Here is an 18436-nt window from a genome sequence, read left to right on the forward strand (position 1 = left end):
GTGCCTATTTCTCTACAACCTCACCAACAGACTGTGCTCCCTTACTTTAAAATTTTTGCCAGTCTGATAGCTGAGAAATAGTATCTCAGTGTAGTTTCAATTTGGGTTTCTATTATTAAGTGAGGAAGTGACTTAGCAGCACAGCAGAACATTTTATTCTTTAAGGGCCATTTTTTTGTGTATTTTTGGTTGCACTGGCTCTTCATTGCTGCATGTAGGCTTTCTCTATCTGTGGCCAGTGGGGACTACTCTCTAGTTGTGGTGTGTAGGCTGCTCACTGTGGTGGCTTTTCTTGTTGCAGAGCGCGGGCTCTAGGTACTTAGACTTCAGTAGTTGTGGCTCATGGGCTCAGTAGTTGCTGTGTGCAGCTCTAGGGAACGTGGGCTTCAGCAGTTGCAGCCCTTAGGCTTAGTAGTTGCTGCTCACAGGCCCTAGAGCATGGGTTTAGTTTCTCCACAGCAGTTGAATCTTCCCAGACCAATGATTGAACCCATGTCCCCTGCACTGGGGACCCCAGGGAAGTCGTGCTTATTTTTTAAATCAAGTTTTTGGTGTTTTCTTCCCTATTTAAGAGTTCTTTAGATAGTAGAGATACTTGCCCTTTATAAGTAATATTGTTGCAAATAGTTTCCTCCAGTTTGTTAACCATCTTTGACTTTGCTTATGTGATATTTTATGTGGTCAAATTTATCAGTCTTTTATTGCATCTGGATTTGGAGTCATTGTTAGAAAACTCTTCCCTACACTCAGGACATACAGGCATTCACCAAAATTTTCTTCTAGTACTTACATAGTTTAATGTATTTCTTCAGATCTCCAATCCATGTGAAATTTATTCTCATGTGTGATGTGACATACGAATCTAATTTTACCTTTTTTCCAAATAGCTTTCCTGCATTGTTTATTAAAAGTTCAGTTTCCCCCCCCCCCACTGATTTTTGATGCCACCTTTATCATACATTAAATTTCTCTATGTACTTGATTTATATTTCTGAACTTCTATTTCACCAGTCTATTGTCTATTCAGGTGAGCAGTACCACACTATTTTATGTATAAAGGCTTTGTAGTGTGCTTTAAGGAGAAGGCAATGCCACCCCACTCCAGTACTCTTGCCTGGAAAATCCCATGGACGGAGGAGCCTGGTAGGCTGCAGTCCATGGGGTTGCGACTGAGTGACTTCACTTTCACTTTTCACTTTCTTGCATTGGAGAAGGAAATGGCAACCCACTCCAGTGTTCTTGCCTGGAGAATCCCAGGGATGGGGGAGCCTGGTGGGCTGCCGTCTATGGGGTCACACAGAGTTGGACACAACTGCAGCGACTTAGCAGCAGCAGCAGCAGTGTGCTTTAATGCCCTGTATGTACTTTCCTTTTCAGTATTTTTCTAGCTGTTGGTGCATGTGTGTTTTTCCATATAGATAGTACCAACTTGTCTACCTCCATTTAAAAAACTTTTCAGTATTTTACTGGGTTAAATTTAAAAATTAATGTGAGGAGAACTAACTTCTTTATGATGCTAAGCTGTTTCATTCAAGAACAGGGGGATCTTTTCATTTGTTCAAGTCTACTTTGTGTCTTTTAGGAGTGTTTTAAAGTTTTCCTCACATAGATTTTGTACATTTCTTGTTAAGTTTATTTCTATGTATTTTATCTTCATTATTATGACTTGAATGGAGTTTTCCTCTACAATTAACTCCCCTATTATTGCTTGTGTATATGAAGGCTATTGATTTTTGTATCTTAATTTTATATTCTGCTATATTACTGCATAAAATGGTGTTGGAACAACTGGTTAACCATATGAAAAAAAATTAACCTCAACCTTTCTCTCACATTATGCACAAAATCAGTCTGAGACGGATTATAGATCTAAAGTTTCTAAAACAAAACAGAGGGGGATATCTTTGTTATTTGGTCATAGGCAAAGGTTTCTTAGGACATAGGTAACAATATTTACCCCCAAAAATCAATAAAATAGACTGCATCAAAATTTAAAACTTGTGCTAATGAAATAATACCATTAAGAAAATATATAGACAAGCCATAGAGTAGGGGAAAATACAAAATATATCTGAAAAAGGACTGGTATCTAGGATATATATTAAAAAATCTCCTGACTATTCAAACAAAATAAATACCCAATAAAAATGGGCAACATTTGAACACACACTTCACAATGAAAGATAGATGAATGGGAAATAAACCCATACAAAACATGTTCTATACAGTGTTAGTCATGAGGAAAATGTAAATTAGACTGAGATATCACTACACACCCACCAGAATGGTCAAAATCAAAATGACTGATTACATAAAACATTGGCAAGGATGTGGAGAAAGTGAAACTGCTATTTTGTTTTAGAAAAAGTCTGGCAGTTTCTTAGGAAACTGAACATATGCATACGTACCCTATGATCCAGCAATTTTACTCTTAGGTGTTCACCCAAGAGAACTGAAAACATATATCTATAAAAAGACTTGTACAAGAATGTTCATAGCAGCTTAGTTATTATAACCCCAAAGTGGAAATAGCCCCAGTTCCATCAACAGGAAACTGGATAAGTAAACTGAGATATATTTATATGATAAATGTGACTCAGCAATAAAAAAGGAATGGGGGTGTGCAGAGGCCAAGATTGACTGGACAGTGATACAGGCTAACTGTATGTGGCGACAGATAAGCTTTGTCCCATGTGACTCAAACCCTTAGACTTAAGATTTGTGCACTACACATAAAATGTAAATGTGTTATTTACATTTTGCCTAATCACAAAACCATAAACATTTAACTCTAGTTAATATTTATACTGAAGTGTTTAGGTGTGAAATGAACTGCTGTCTTATTTCAAAATGTATCAAAAATAAAATTAATTAATGGAGGAGGTGGATTAGATGGGTAGGTATGTATAGTTAAAATGTCAGTTGTAGTCTTCAGGTCGGAGAAGGCAATGGCACCCCACTCCAGTACTCTTGCCTGGAAAATCCCATGGATGGAGGAGCCTGGTGGGCTGCCGTCTATGGGGTCGCACAGAGTCGGACACGACCGAGCGACTTCACTTTCACTTTTCACTTTCATGCATTGGAAAAGGAAATGGCAACCCACTCCAGTGTTCTTGCCTGGAGAATCCCAGAAACGGGGGAGCCTGGTGGGCTGCCATCTATGGGGTTGCACAGAGTCGGACACAACTGAAGCGACTTAGCAACAGCAGCAGCAGCAGCAGTCTTCAGGTGGTGGGTATAAGTGTTCACTGCATAAATCTTTCAACTTCTATGGTTGAAAATCTCCATGGCAAAATGTTGAACAGGAAGGAATGAGGAGAGAGGGGTGGCGGAAAGGAAAGGGAGAGGAAAGAAACACTTATCCTTAGCTTTCAGCTAGAACTATATGGTCCATGGAAAGAAGGCTAACAATCTCTTCCTAGTACTAAGTAAGAGACTAGGTTGTTCACCAATTGTACATGGTTTTGGAAGATCACTTAATTTATCATTGTTTTAAAAAATATGTACAGTTTTACAGAAACAGACTCATAGGCTTAGAGAACGAACTTAAGGTTGCCAGGTGGGAAGGGTGGGGAGAAGGGCTAGTTAGGGAGTTTGGGATTGATAGATACACACTGCTATATTTAAAATGGATAACCAACAAGGACCTACTGCACATGGAACTCTGCAGAATGTTATGGGGCAGCCTGGATGGGAGGGGAGTTTGGGGGTAAATGGATACATGTATATGTATGGCTGAGTCCCTTTGCCATCCACCTGAAACAATCACAACATTGTTAATCACTATACTCCAATATAAAATAAAAAGTTTTTAAAATATGTACAGTTTTAATTCAAAAGCTTAAGTAACAAAAGGAACAAGAACACCACTGGTGGCTTACTTACTTCCTATATGACAGAACTCCTCGAACCTAAATCAATGCAATCTGTTTAAATAAGATTTTGCCTCGTTAAATAATTGGTAGTGGGGCTGCATTCAGATAGCTATTTAATTTTTATGACGTATAGAGTGGCAGAGCTGGAAAGAACTTCAGAAAGTTCTAATCCAACTCACCTTTTCTACAAAGAAGAAAGCATGCCCAGGGAATAAAAAAGCAGGGTAAGGGCAAACCCACGTTTTCCAGATGCATGCATATGCGTGCTCATTCGTGCCCAACTCTTAGCCACCTTATGGACTGTAGCCCGCCAGGCTCCTCTGTCCATGGGATTTCCCAGGCAAGAATACTGGAGTGGGTTGCCATTTCCTTCTCCAGGGGATCTTCCCCACCTAAGGATCAAACCCGCCTCTCCTACATCAGCAGGCGGGTTTTTTTTTTTACCACTGCATCACTTGGGAATCCCTTTGTCCCCACCAACTACCTGTCTCTTGTTTTTCTCACTCCCAGGAATTTTCAAGCATTTTAGAACTATCCTGTAAAATGAAATTTTACATGGAACCCCTATATACAAATGGGTTAAAATAACAAATGACTTCCATAGGTAGTTTAGATCTGTTTGATAGAAAATATAACTGAAGAACCTCTAGTGTTTCTAGGATCCCATTTTAGAAAATGTGGATAAAAATAACATGATTTTTTATTTATGTCTGATGATTTTTTATTTTATTTATTTATGACAGAATGTGGTCCACTGGAGAAGGGAATGGCAAACCACTTCAGTATTCTTGCCCTGAGAACCCCATGAACAGTATGAAAAGGCAAAATGATATGATACTGAAAGAGGAACTCTCTGGGTTGGTAGGTGCCCAATGTGCTACCTGAATGGAGATCAGTGGAGAAATAACTCCAGAAAGAATGAAGGGATGGAGCCAAAGCAAAAACAACACACAGTTGCGGATGTGACTGGTGATAGAAGCAAGGTCCGATGCTGTAAAGAGTAATATTGCATAGGAACCTGGAATGTCAAGTCCATGAATCAAGGCAAATTGGAAGTGGTCAAACAGGAGATGGCAAGAGTGAACGTCAACATTCTAGGAATCAGCGAACTGAAATGGACTGGAATGGGTGAATTTAACTCAGATGACCATTATATCTACTACTGCGGGCAGGAATCCCTTAGAAGAAATGGAGTAGTCATCATGGTCAACAAGAGAGTCCAAAGTGCAGTACTTGGATGCATTCAGAAAAACGACAGAATGATCTCTGTTCATTTCCAAGGCAAACCATTCAATATCACGATAATCCAAGCCTATGCCCCAACCAGTAACGCTGAAGAAGCTGAAGTTTAACAGCTCTATGAAGACCTACAAGACCTTTTAGAACTAACACCCAAAAAAGATGTCCTTTTCATTATAGAGGACTGGAATGCAAAAGTAGAAAGTCAAGAAACACCTGGAGTAACAGGCAAATTTGGCCTTGGAGTACGGAATGAAGCAGGGAAAAGGCTAATAGAGTTTTGCCAAGAAAATACACTGGTCATAACAAACACCCTCTTCCAACAACACAAGAGAAGACTCTATACATGGACATCACCAGATGGCCAACACCAAAATCAGATTGATTATATTCTTTGTAGTCAAAGATGGAGAAGCTGTATACAGTCATCAAAAACAAGACCAGGAGCTGACTGTGGCTCAGACCATGAACTCCTTATTGCCAAATTCAGACTTAAATTGAAGAAAGTAGGGAAAACCAGTAGACCATTCAGGTATGACCTAAATCAAATCCCTTATGATTGTACAGTGGAAGTGAGAAATAGATTTAAGGGCCTAGATCTATAGATAGAGTGCCTGATGAACAATGGAATGAGGTTCGTGACATTGTACAGGAGACAGGGATCAAGATCATCCCCTTGGAAAAGAAATGCAAAAAAGCAAAATGGTTGTCTGGGGAGGCCTTACAAATAGCTGTGAAAAGAAGAGAAGCCAAAAGCAAAGGAGAAAAGGAAAGATATAAACATTTGAATGCAGAGTTCCAAAGAATAGCAAAGAGAGATAAGAAAGCCTTCTTCAGTGATCAATGCAAAGAAATCGAGGAAAACAACAGAATGGGAAAGACTAGGGATCTCTTCAAGAAAATCAGAGATACCAAAGGAATATTTCATGCAAAGATGAGCTCGATAAAGCACAGAAATGGTATGGACCTAACAGAAGCAGAAGATATTAAGAAGAGATGGCAAGAATACACAGAAGAACTGTACAAAAAAGATCTTCACGACCCAGATAATCACGATGGTGTGATCACTGACCTAGAGCCAGACATCCTGGAATGTGAAGTCAAGTGGGCCTTAGAAAGCATCACTAGGAACAAAGCTAGTGGAGGTGATAGAATTCCAGTTGAGCTATTTCAAATCCTGAAAGATGATGCTGTGAAAGTGCTGCACTCAATATGCCAGCAAATTTGGAAAACTCAGCAGTGGCCACAGGAAAGGAAAAGGTCAGTTTTCATTCCAATCCCAAAGAAAGGCAATGCCAAAGAATGCTAAAACTACCGCACAATTGCACTCATCTCACATGCTAGTAAAGTAATGCTCAAAATTCTCCAAGCCAGGCTTCAGCAATATGTGAACCGTGAACTTCCTGATGTTCAAGGTGGTTTTAGAAAAGGCAGAGGAACCAGAGATCAAATTGCCAACATCTGCTGGATCATGGAAAAAGCAAGAGAGTTCCAGAAAAACATCTATTTCTGCTTTATTGACTATGCCAAAGCCTTTGACTGTGTGGATCACAATAAACTGTGGAAAATTCTGAAAGAGATGGGAATACCAGAACACCTGATCTGACTCTTGAGAAATTTGTATGCAGGTCAGGAAGCAACAGTTAGAACTGGACATGGAACAACAGACTGGTTCCAAATAGGAAAAGGCGTACGTCAAGGCTGTATATTGTCACCCTGTTTATTTAACTTCTATGCAGAGTACATCATGAGAAACGCTGGGCTGGAGGAAGCACAAGCTGGAATCAAGATTGCTGGGTGAAATATCAATAACCCCAGATATGCTGATGACACCACCCTTATGGCAGAAAGTGAAGAGTAACTAAAAAGCCTCTTGATGAAAGTGAAAGTGGAGAGTGAAAGAGTTGGCTTAAAGCTCAACATTCAGAAAACTTAGATCATGGCACCTGGTCCCATCACTTCTTGGCAAATAGATGGGGAAACAGTGGAAACAGTGTCAGACTTTATCTTTCTGGGCTTCAAAATCACTGCAGATGGTGATTGCAGGCATGAAATTAAAAGACGCTTACTCCTTGGAAGGAAAGTTATGACCAACCTAGATAGCATATTCAAAAGCAGAGACATTACTTTGCCAACAAAGGTCCATCTAGTCAAGGCTGTGGTTTTTCCAGTGGTCATGTATGGATGTGAGTGTTGGACTGTGAAGAAAGCTGAGTGCCGAAGAATTGATGCTTTTGAACTGTGGTGTTGGAGAAGACTCTTGAGAGTCCCTTGGACTGCAAGGAGATCCAACCAGTCCATCCTAAAGGCGATCAGTCCTGAGTGTTCATTGCAAGGACTGATGTTGAAGCTGAAACTCCAATACTTTGGCCACCTCATGCGAAGAGTTGACTCATTGGAAAAGACCCTGATGCTGGGAGGAATTGGGGGTGCAGGAGGAGAAGGGGATGTCAGAGGATGAGATGGCTGGATGGCATCACCGACTCGATGCACATGAGTCTGAGTGAACTCCGGGAGTTGGTGATAGACAGGGAGGCCTGGCGTGCTGACTCATGAGGTCGCAGAGTTGGATACAACTGAGTCACTGAACTGAACTGAACTTACAATTTTACATCTCTGCCCTGAAGGCAGTTATTAAAATTTAAAAAGCTATGTGTATGGTCCTCTTGTCCAACTGACTTCTAGTTTGCTTTTTCTCAATACTCAAGTCCCTGCTTCTGTTCAGTAATGACTAGTAGAGGAGGCTAAATGTCCATTAATGTTTATACTCTATGTTGTTCAAACAAGTATAATACAACAATATAAAAATAAGCAAGTAACCAGGACAAAAGATAATTAAAAGTAAAAATCAAGATCCTGTATACCTGCTAAAAGTGGGCCATAAATTTGTTTCCTAGCTTTCCAAAGATGAACACCAAAAGTGAAAAGAGGGGGCGGTCCTAAGATGGCGGAGGAATAGGACGGGGAGACCAATTTCTCCCCCACAAATTCATCAAAAGAGCATTTAAATGCTGAATAAATTCCACAAAACCACTTCTGAATGCTGGCAGAGGACATCAGGCACCCAGAAAAGCAGCCCAGTGTCTTCGAAAGGAGGTATGAAAAAATATAAAAGACAAAAAAAGAGAAAAAAGAGGTAGGGACGGAGCTCTGTCCCAGGAAGGGAGTCTTAGAAAGAGAGAGATTTCCAAACACCAGGAAACACTCTCATGTCTGAGTCTGTGGCAAGCCTTGGAACCACAGAGGGCAACATAACTGGGAGGAAAAATAAATAAATAATTAATCCCCACAGATTATGAGCCCAGCGGTAACTCCCCCAGTGGAGAAGCAGCGCAGACGCCTGCACCCGCCACTAGCAAGCGGGGGCTGGGCAGGGAGGCACAGGCTGCATTGCTTAGAGTAAGGACCGGGCCTGAATGCCCCAAGGGCAATCTGAGGGAACCAACTTGGGCTAGCAAACCAGACTGTGGGATAACTACCATGAGAAAAGCCCTAACCTAAGACACCGCCAGGCCCGCTCGCAGAACAAAGGACTGAACAGAGCTAGCCCGCTGCAGACCATCCCCCTCCAGTGACAGGCAGTCAGAGCCGCATGGGGGCAATCACAGCCCTGGAGAGGCATTATCTACCAAACTGCAAGCAGGCTTCTTTGCTAACTAAGACTTCTTAGGGTTCTGGATGGTCAACATCCACCTGAGAAGGTGTGCTGGTTGTACACCCAGAAAACCAAGCGGCAGGGACAGGGGAGGTGATAAGTTGCAGCAACCGCACTCGCCAAACACCTCATTACCTGAGCTGCTCGGACCTGGGAAGGGCACAAAAAGCAGACCCAACCGAGTCTGTGCCTCTGAGGACTACCCGAGTGCCTGAACCTGAGCGACTTAGACCTGGGGGGTGTGTGAAGCCCAGGGCCAGCCTCGGACGTTTCCAGTTGGAGCAACCTAGAGCCTGAGCAGTGTGGGCAGGAAGGGTGCACGCGCTATGAGCGGGGGCAGGCCCAGTGTGGCTGAGACATTGCGAGCACACGCCAGTGTTATTTGTTTGCAGCGTCCCTCCCTCCCCACAGCGTGACTGAACAAGCAAGCCTAAAAAAGTGTCCACCACAATCCCTTGTGTCAGGGTGGAAATCAGACACTGAAGAAACCAGCAAACAGAAGAAGCTAAAACAGAGGGAACTGCCTTGGAAGTGACAGATGCAATAGATTAAAACCCTGTAGTTAGTACCTACCACATAGGAAGGGGCCTATAGATCTTGAGAAATAAGCCGGACCAAGGAACTATCTGAAAATGAACTGACCCCACACTGCCCACAACAACACCAGAGAAAGTCTTAGATATATTTTTACTATTTTTACTGTCATTACTTTTTTTTTTAATTTTTAAGTCCTCTATTACTCCTTTAATTTTCATTTTTATAACCTACTATTACTTTGCAAAAAAAAGAGACCCTATTTTTTAAAGCAAATGTCATATATATATATATATATTTTTTTTGGTCTAAAATTCCAATTTTATTTGGTAATATTTTGCTATTTTATGACAAGGCATATATGTATCCTAAAAATAATTCTTTAATGCAGTATTGTTACAGAACTTTTCCGATGTTTCTTTCTAAATTTAGGAGAAAGTGTATGTTGTATTTAACTTATTTGGGCTTCCCTGGTGGCTCAGACTGTAAAGAATCTGCCTGTAATGCAAGAGACCTGGGTTTGATCTTTGAATCGGGAAGATCCCCTGGAGAAGGGAATGGCAACCTACTTCAGTATTCTTGCCTGAAGAATTCCATGGGGAGAGTCACCTGGTGGACTAGTGCTTCTCAAAAGTAGCTGAATCTTTTGTTTATATAGGTGCTCAGGATATCAATATTAACTTCTTAGTATTATCTTTTAGTATCAGTATTTAGTATTTTAGTATTTAGTATTATCTTTTGTGTCTACCACAATAATTTTTGTGACTTTTTTTTCTTTTCTTTAATATTGCATTTTTGAAAATCCAACCTGTACTCTAGATTTTTAATCTTTGATTTTTTGTATTTGTTATCAATTTTGTACCTTTAAGAACCCAATCTTTGTTACCCATTTTTACTTGGGAGCGAGATCACTGGCCTGATTGCTCTCTCCCCCTTTGGACTCTCCTTTTTCTCCACCAGGTCACCTCTATCTCCTCCCTCCCCCTTCTCTTCTCTACCCAACTCTGTGAATCTCTTTGTGTGTTCCAGACGGTGGAGAACACTTAAGGAACTGATTAATGGCTGGATCTGTCTCTCTCCTTTTGATTCCCCCCTTTATCCTCCTGGCCACCTCTATCTCCTTCCTCCCTCTTCTCTTCTCTGTATAACTCTGTGAACATCTCTGAGCGGTCCAGACTGTGGAGCACACATAAGGAAGTGATTACTGGCTAGCTTGATCTCTCCTCTTTTGATTCCTCCTCATCTCATTCGGGTCACCTCTAACTCCCTCCTCCCTCTTCTCTTCTCCATGTAAATCTGTGAACCTATCTGGGTGTCCCTCACTGTGGAGAAACTTTTCATCTTTAACCTAGATGTTTTATCAATGATGCTGTACAGCATCATTGGAGAAGATGGAGAAGTCTTGAGACTACTGTAAAAATAAGACTGAAAACCAGAAGCAGGTGGCTTAAGTCCAAATCTTGAGAACACCAGAGAACTCCTGACTCCAGGGAACATTAATCGACAGGAGCTCATCAAATGCCTCCATACCTACACTGAAACCAAGCACCACCCAAAGCCAACAAGTTCCAGAGCAAGACATACCACACAAATTCTCCAGCAACACAGGAACACAGCCCTGAGCTTCAATATACAGGCTGCCAAAAGTTACTCCAAACCCACTGACATCTCATAACTCATTACTGGACACTTCATTGCACTCCAGAGAGAAGAAATCCAGCTCCACCCACTAGAACACCGACACAAGCTTCCCTAACCAGGAAACCTTGACAAGCCACCTGTACAACCCCACCCACAGCGAGGAAACTCCACAATAAAGAGAACTCCACAAACTGCCAGAATACAGAAAGGCTACCCCAAACACAGCAATATAAACAAGATGAAGAGACAGAGGAATACCCATCAGGTAAAGGAACAATATTAATGCCCACCAAACCAAACAAAAGAGGAAGAGATAAGGAAAACACCTATCCTATTCAAACTCTTCCAGAAAATTGCTGAGGAAGGTAAACTTCCAAACTCATTCTATGAGGCCACCATCACCCTAATCCCAAAACCTGACAAAGATCCCACAAAAAAAGAAAACTACAGGCCAATATCACTGATGAACACAGATGCAAAAATCCTTAACAAAATTCTAGCAATCAGAATCCAACAACACATTAAAAAGGTCATACACCATGACCAAGTGAGCTTTATCCTAGGGATGCAAGGATTCTTCAATATCCACAAATCAATCAATGTAATACACCACATTAACAAATTGAAAAATAAAAGCCATATGACTATCTCAATAGATGCAGAGAAAGCCTTTGACAAAATTCAACATCCATTTATGATAAAAACTCTCCAGAAAGCAGGACTAGAAAGAACATACATCAACATAATAAAAGCTATATATGACAAACCCACAGCAAAAATTATCCTCAATGGTGAAAAACTGAAAGCATTTCCCCTAAAATCAGGAACAAGACAAGGGTGCCCACTTTCACCATTACTATTCAACATAGTTTTGGAAGTTTTGGCCACAGCAATCAGAGCAGAAAAAGAAATAAAAGGAATCCAAATTGGAAAAGAAGAAGTAAAACTCTCACTGTTTGCAGATGACATGATCCTCTACATAGAAAACCCTAAAGACTCCACCAGAAAATTACTAGAGCTAATCAATGAATATAGTAAAGTTGCAGGATATAACATCAACACACAGAAATCCCTTGCATTCCTATTCACTAATAATGAGAAAATAGAAAGAGAAATTAAGGAAACAATTCCATTCACCATTGCAACAGAAAGAATAAAATACTTGGGAATATATCTACCTAAAGAAACTAAAGACCTATATGTAGAAAACTATAAAACACTGGTGAAAGAAATCAAAGAGGACACTAATAGATGGAGAAATATGCCATGTTCATGGATTGGAAGAATCAATAGAGTGAAAATGAGTATACTACCCAAAGCAATCTATAGATTCAATGCAATCCCTATCAAGCTACCAATGGTATTTTTCACAGAGCTAGAACAAATAATTTCACAATTTGTATGGAAATACAAAAAACCTCGAATAGCCAAAGCAATCTTTAGAAAGAAGAATGGAACTGGAGAAATCAACCTGCCTGACTTCAGGCTCTACTACAAAGCCACAGTCATCAAGACAGTATGGTACTGGCACAAAGACAGAAATATAGATCAATGGAACAAAATAGAAAGCCCAGAGATAAATCCATGCACGTATGGACACCTTATCTTTGACAAAGGAGGCAAGAATATACAGTGGAGAAAAAACAATCTCTTTAACAAGTGGTGCTGGGAAAACTGGTCAACCACTTGTAAAAGAATGAAACTAGAATACTTTCTAACACCATACACAAAAATAAATTCAAAATGGATTAAAGATCTAAACGTAAGACCAGAAACTATAAAACTCTTAGACGAGAACATAGGCAAAACACTTTCCGACATACATCACAGCAGGATCCTCTATGACCCACCTCCCAGAATATTGGAAATAAAAGAAAAAATAAACAAATGGGACCTAACTAAAATTAAAAGCTTCTGCACAACAAAGGAAACTATAAAGAAGGTGAAAAGACAGCCTTCAGAATGGGAGAAAATAATAGCAAATGAAGCACTGAAAAACACCTAATCTCAAAAATATACAAGCAACTCCTGCAGCTCAATTCCAGAAAAATAAACGACCCAATCAAAAAATGGGCCAAAGAACTAAACAGACATTTCTCCAAAGAAGACATGCAGATGGCTAACAGACACATGAAAAGATGCTCAACATCACTCATTATCAGAGAAATGCAAATTAAAACCACAATAAGGTACCATTTCACGCCTGTCAGAATGGCTGTGATCCAAAAGTCTACAAGCAATAAATGCTGGAGAGGGTGTGGAGAAAAGGGAATCCTCTTACACTGTTGGTGGAAATGCAAACTAGTACAGCCACTATGGAGAACAGTGTGGAGATTCCTTAAAAAACTGGAAACAGAACTGCCTTATGACCCAGCAATCCCACTGTTGGGCATACACACCGAGGAAACCAGAATTGAAAGAGACACGTGTACCCCAGTGTTCATTGCAGCACTGTTTATAATAGCCAGGACATGGAAGCAACCTAGATGTCCATCAGCAGATGAATGGATAAGAAAGCTGTGGTACATATACACAATGGAGTATTACTCAGCCATTAAAAAGAATACATTTGAATCAGTTCTAATGAGGTGGATGAAACTGGAGCCTATTATACAGAGTGAAGTAAGCCAGAAGGAAAAACACCAATACAGTATACTAATGCATATATATGGAATTTAGAAAGATGGTAACGATAACCCTGTATGCGAGACAGCAAAAGAGACACAGATGTATAGAACAGTCTTTTGGACTCTGTGGGAGAGGGAGAGGGTGGGATGATTTGGGGGAATGGCATGGAAACATGTATAATATCATATAAGAAACGAATCGCCAGTCCAGGTTTGATACAGGATTCTTGGGGCTGGTGCACTGAGATGACCTGGAGGGATGGTACGGGGAGGGACTTGGGAGGGGGGTTCAGGGTGGGGAATACGTGTACACCCGTGGTGGATTCATGTTGATAGCCTCCAATTAAAATAAATAAATTTAAATAAAAAAACAAAAGTGAAAAGATTGCTACAGGATTCACAGTGTCTCTAAGCATCTAAGTTTTTCAGATTAAGCCCAACTCAAACATTCTTATTGATAGAATCCTGGGCAATAAATTTACTTACTGTCAAAAATCTCACATTTCTAGTATATTTCTTATGACCTCCCTCAGTGTACTCTATTAGTGTAATGCTAAAAGTTGTTCCAGGAAATTCCCTGATGTCCAGTGGTTCTGACTCTGGTGCTAACACTTCTGGGGGTCTGGGTTCAATCCCTGGTCAGGGAAATAAGATCCCATAAGCCACATGGCAGAGCTAAAAAAAAATGTAGTTCCACAGCAGCATTATTCACAATAGCCAGAAAGTGGAAACAAGCCAGATAGCAACCAACTGATGAATGAATGAATAAAATGAGGTATGTCCACAAATGGAGTATTATTCATCCATAAAAAGGAATGAAGTAATGATACATGTTACAACATGGATGAATCTTGAAAATATTATTCTTAGTGAAAGACTCTAGTCAAAAAAGGCCATATATTGGATGATTTCATTTATGAACTGTTTAAAAAAGACAAATCTATAAGAGAAAAGGACTTCCCTGAGGCTCAGATGGTAAAGAACCCACCAGCCAATGCAGGAGATGTAAGAGACATGGGTTTGATCCCTGGGTGAGGGAAGATCCCCTGGAGAAGGAAATGGGAACCCACTCAGTATTCTTGTCTGGGACATCTCATGGACAGAGGAGCCTGGTGGGCTATAGTCCACAGGGGTTGCAGAAAGTCAGACATGACTGAACTTTCACATAAGAGAAGAGAGAAAAATGGTTTCCAGTGGATGATGATGGTAGTTGGTGAGGGGAAAGAGGGTATGACAGCTAATGAGTATGGGATTTTGCGGGGGAGGGGTGATGAAAATGTTCCAAAGAATAACTGTGGTGATGGTTACACAACTCTCTGAATATACTAAAAAAACATTGTACACTTTAAATAGAATTTTATGGTATGTAAATTATATCTCAATGTTTGAAAAAGCAGTTATGTCAGGGACAATTTTGTCCAGGGATAGTTTTATTGTATTCAGAGATACACTTTTATCCAGGGATGAATTTTAGAACAGAGAAGTGGATGGACTTCACAGCCTTCAGGCAATCCTCCATAAAATTCGATTTCTCTCAGTAGAGTTTTTGATAACATGAGCAACTGTGGGTTTGAGGGTATGCTGTCTGACAAATCCTTACAGCACAACGATTCTGTGTTTGCTAAAGTACAGAGCCATGTGTTTTAAAAGTCAATCTGAAAAAAAAAAATAAAATAAAAGTCAATCTGAGTAGATGAGCCAAACAAAAACCCATCCTGGAGTAGAAAGCCAAGGCCCTTCAATGTGAAGGCAGGCCAAGGGAATACACACTGTCAGAGCCAATATAAGTCTCGAGAAGTAAGTTGGGATTTGCTTTAGCACACAGATAAATCAAACCCCCAAATTCAAAACTAGAGAGCAACACTATAGCAATTTTAGGTTGGAAAAAATTTAAAGCAATAACCAAATCTGTCATGAAAAAGAACAGCAGGAAAGATTTGGATTTGGACAATGCTATTTCCTGATGGGCCAGCCACCAAAGAGGAACTAGTTGTAAAAGGTATGTCCAGGTAACCAAATGAATTGACTTACTGAATAAGATTGTTAGTCCTGTATGGCTGATCACATTGTTGTACAGCAGAAACTAACACAACAGTGTAAAGCAACTATGCGTGTGTGTGTGTTAGGTGACTTCAGTCGTGTCCAATTCTTTGTGGCCCTGTGCAATGTAGCCCACAAGTCTCCTGCCCATGGGATTCTCCAGGAAAGAATGCTGGAGTGGGTAGCCATGCCCTCCTCTGGGGGATCTTCCTGACCCAGGGATGGAACCTGCATCTCTTACATCTCCTGCGTTGGCAGGCCAGTTCTTTACCACCAGCGCAAACTGGAAAGCAACTATACACCGATTAGAAAAAATCGTTAGTGCTGAGCTTGAAAAATGTTGGGGAATATCTACCCAAATGGTGACTGTGATTTTCTTTTTTTTTTTTTTTCCACTTGGTATTATCTTTAATTAAGTACAAAGACTTTTCCAATCACATCACATAGAGATCATTATATCCACTGCTCTGTTTGGCTGCCAATCTCTTATCTCTCTCCTCAGCAATGGTAAGGCAAATACCTTTCCACGGGGAAGAGAGATCCACGGTTTGTTGCCTTTGCCAATAACGAAAATGTTTGAGAGCCATGTGGCAAAGCTGTTGCCGTTCACGTCTTTCACATGAACTAAATCAAAAGAACCTGGATGTCTCTCCTGGTTTGTAATCACACCAATTCTTCCCAGGTTATCACCTCCAGTCACCATGCACAGGTTACCAGTGTCAAATTTGATGAAATCAGTAATCTTGCCAGTCTCCAAGTCAGTCTGAATGGTGTCATTCACCTTGATGAGGGGATCAGGGTAATGGATGGTACGAGCGTCATGGGTTACCAGATGAGGGATTCCTTTTGTCCCCACAAATATCTTTCTTACTTTGCACAGTTTATACTTGGCCTCCTCAGGTGTAATACAATGAACAGCAAAGCGACCCTTGGTGTCATAGATCAAAAGAAAATTCTCTCCAGTCTTATCAGTGCTGATGACATCCATAAAACCAGCTGCTGCTGCTGCTAAGTCGCTTCAGTCGTGTCCGACTCTGTGCGACCCCATAGACCGCAGCCCACCAGGCTCCCCCGTCCCTGGGATTCTCCAGGCAAGAACACTGGAGTGGGTTGCCATTTCCTTCTCCAATGCATGAGAGTGAAAAGTGAAAGTGAAGTCGCTCAGTCGTGTCTGACTCTTCGAGACCCCATGGACTACAGCCTACCAGGCTCCTCCATCTATGGGATTCTCCAGGCAAGAGTACTGGAGTGGGGTGCCATTGCCTTCTTGGATAAAACCAGCAGGGTAGGTTATATCTGTGCGGACTTTGCCATCAATCTTAATGAAACGGTGCATGCAAATCTTCTTTACTTCATCTCCTGTTAGGGCATACTAAGTCTATTCCTTAGGAAGATAATTAGGGGGAGACATTCCCTTAGCTTGTGGGGGCCAGTAGATGGACGAGGGGCAAACACACCAGTCAGTTTATCCAGCATCCAATGTTTTGGAGCTGAAACATGTTTCAGGTGCTTCTTGGGACCCCAAGCCATGGCTGCGCTAGGCATGAAAAGAGGTGACTGTGATTTTCTAAGGGTTGGTTTGAAGCCTTTTATTATCGTCACTCCTAGTTTTTGACAATAAAACTTCTGCATGTGGGAAAGGATAAGACATCTATCTTCTTTTTTCAAAGTGATATTAAGTTATGAAGGTACACCTAAACTGAGGAGCAACTAGAACACACACCCATTGGATGAATCAGAAAACTGATAGCGGATTAAATGAAATACTCCTAGTGACTCTGAGGTTCTTGTTTATTTGGTGACTAGAGGTGCACTGAATATACATTTAGGCAAAATGCCAAATGGCCACATCTTAAAGTCAATATTTTCCTGAAGCTAAGGCCAAAGATAAATAACACTATCATATTAATGGAAAAAACATCTGGAATAGAAGAGTAAATTCAAAACATTATTGAAAAATGATTTTAAATATTTGTTTACAAATGAGGTTTTCACATTATAAAGTTTTGACTTTATGATGCAGAAACACTAATTTCTCACCACTGTCAGTTCTGTGCACTGCTTGAAGAAAATGTTTTCGGAATAGTTTTTGATAGACTTTATTTTTTAGAGCAGTTTCAGGTTCACAGCAAAACTAAGTGGAAGATACAGAGATTTTTAATATCCCTCCCACCTCCTCGCATGGATAGCCTGCCCCATTATCCACACTCTGCACCCACAGTTGTACATTTGTTAAAAATCAGTCAACCTATATTGATATACAATTATCATCCAAAGTCCATAGTTTACATTAGAGTTCACTCGTGGTCTTGTACATTCCATAGGTTTGGACAAATGCATAATGATACATATCCATCATTAGAATATCAAAGAGAGTATTTTCACTGCCCTAAAAATTCTCTGAGCTCCTCATTCATTCCTCCTTATTCATTCTATTCATCCCTCACTCCCACCCCGAACCCCAGGCAACCAGTGATCTTTTTACTGTCTCCATAATTTTGCCTTTTTCAGAATGTTATATAGTTGGAATCCTACAACACGTAGCCTTTTCAGATTGACTTCTTTCACTTACTAATATGCATTTTAAGATTCTCCCATGTCTTCTTGTAGCTTGATAGCTTATTTCTTTTTATCACTAAGTAGTATTCCATCATCTAAATGTACCAGTTTATCTATTCACCTGCTACAAGACATTGTGGTTGCTTCCAAGTTTTGGAAATTATGAATAAAACTTCTATAAACATCTGTGTGCGGGTCTTTGTGTGGACCCAGGTTTTCAGCTTCTTTTGGTAAATACCAAGGAGCATGATTGCTGAATTATATGT

At 40.5% G+C, this 18436-nt stretch overlaps 1 pseudogene; it reads right to left on the minus strand.

Annotated features, from left to right (window-relative positions):
- Positions 1 to 15685: 15685 nt before the first annotated feature.
- LOC782784 (small ribosomal subunit protein eS4, X isoform-like) lies at positions 15686 to 17141 on the minus strand (annotated as a pseudogene).
- Between the last annotated feature and the right edge of the window lie 1295 nt (positions 17142 to 18436).

Source organism: Bos taurus, chromosome X (assembly GCF_002263795.3).
Source record: "Bos taurus isolate L1 Dominette 01449 registration number 42190680 breed Hereford chromosome X, ARS-UCD2.0, whole genome shotgun sequence".
Lineage (NCBI taxonomy): Eukaryota > Metazoa > Chordata > Mammalia > Artiodactyla > Bovidae > Bos > Bos taurus.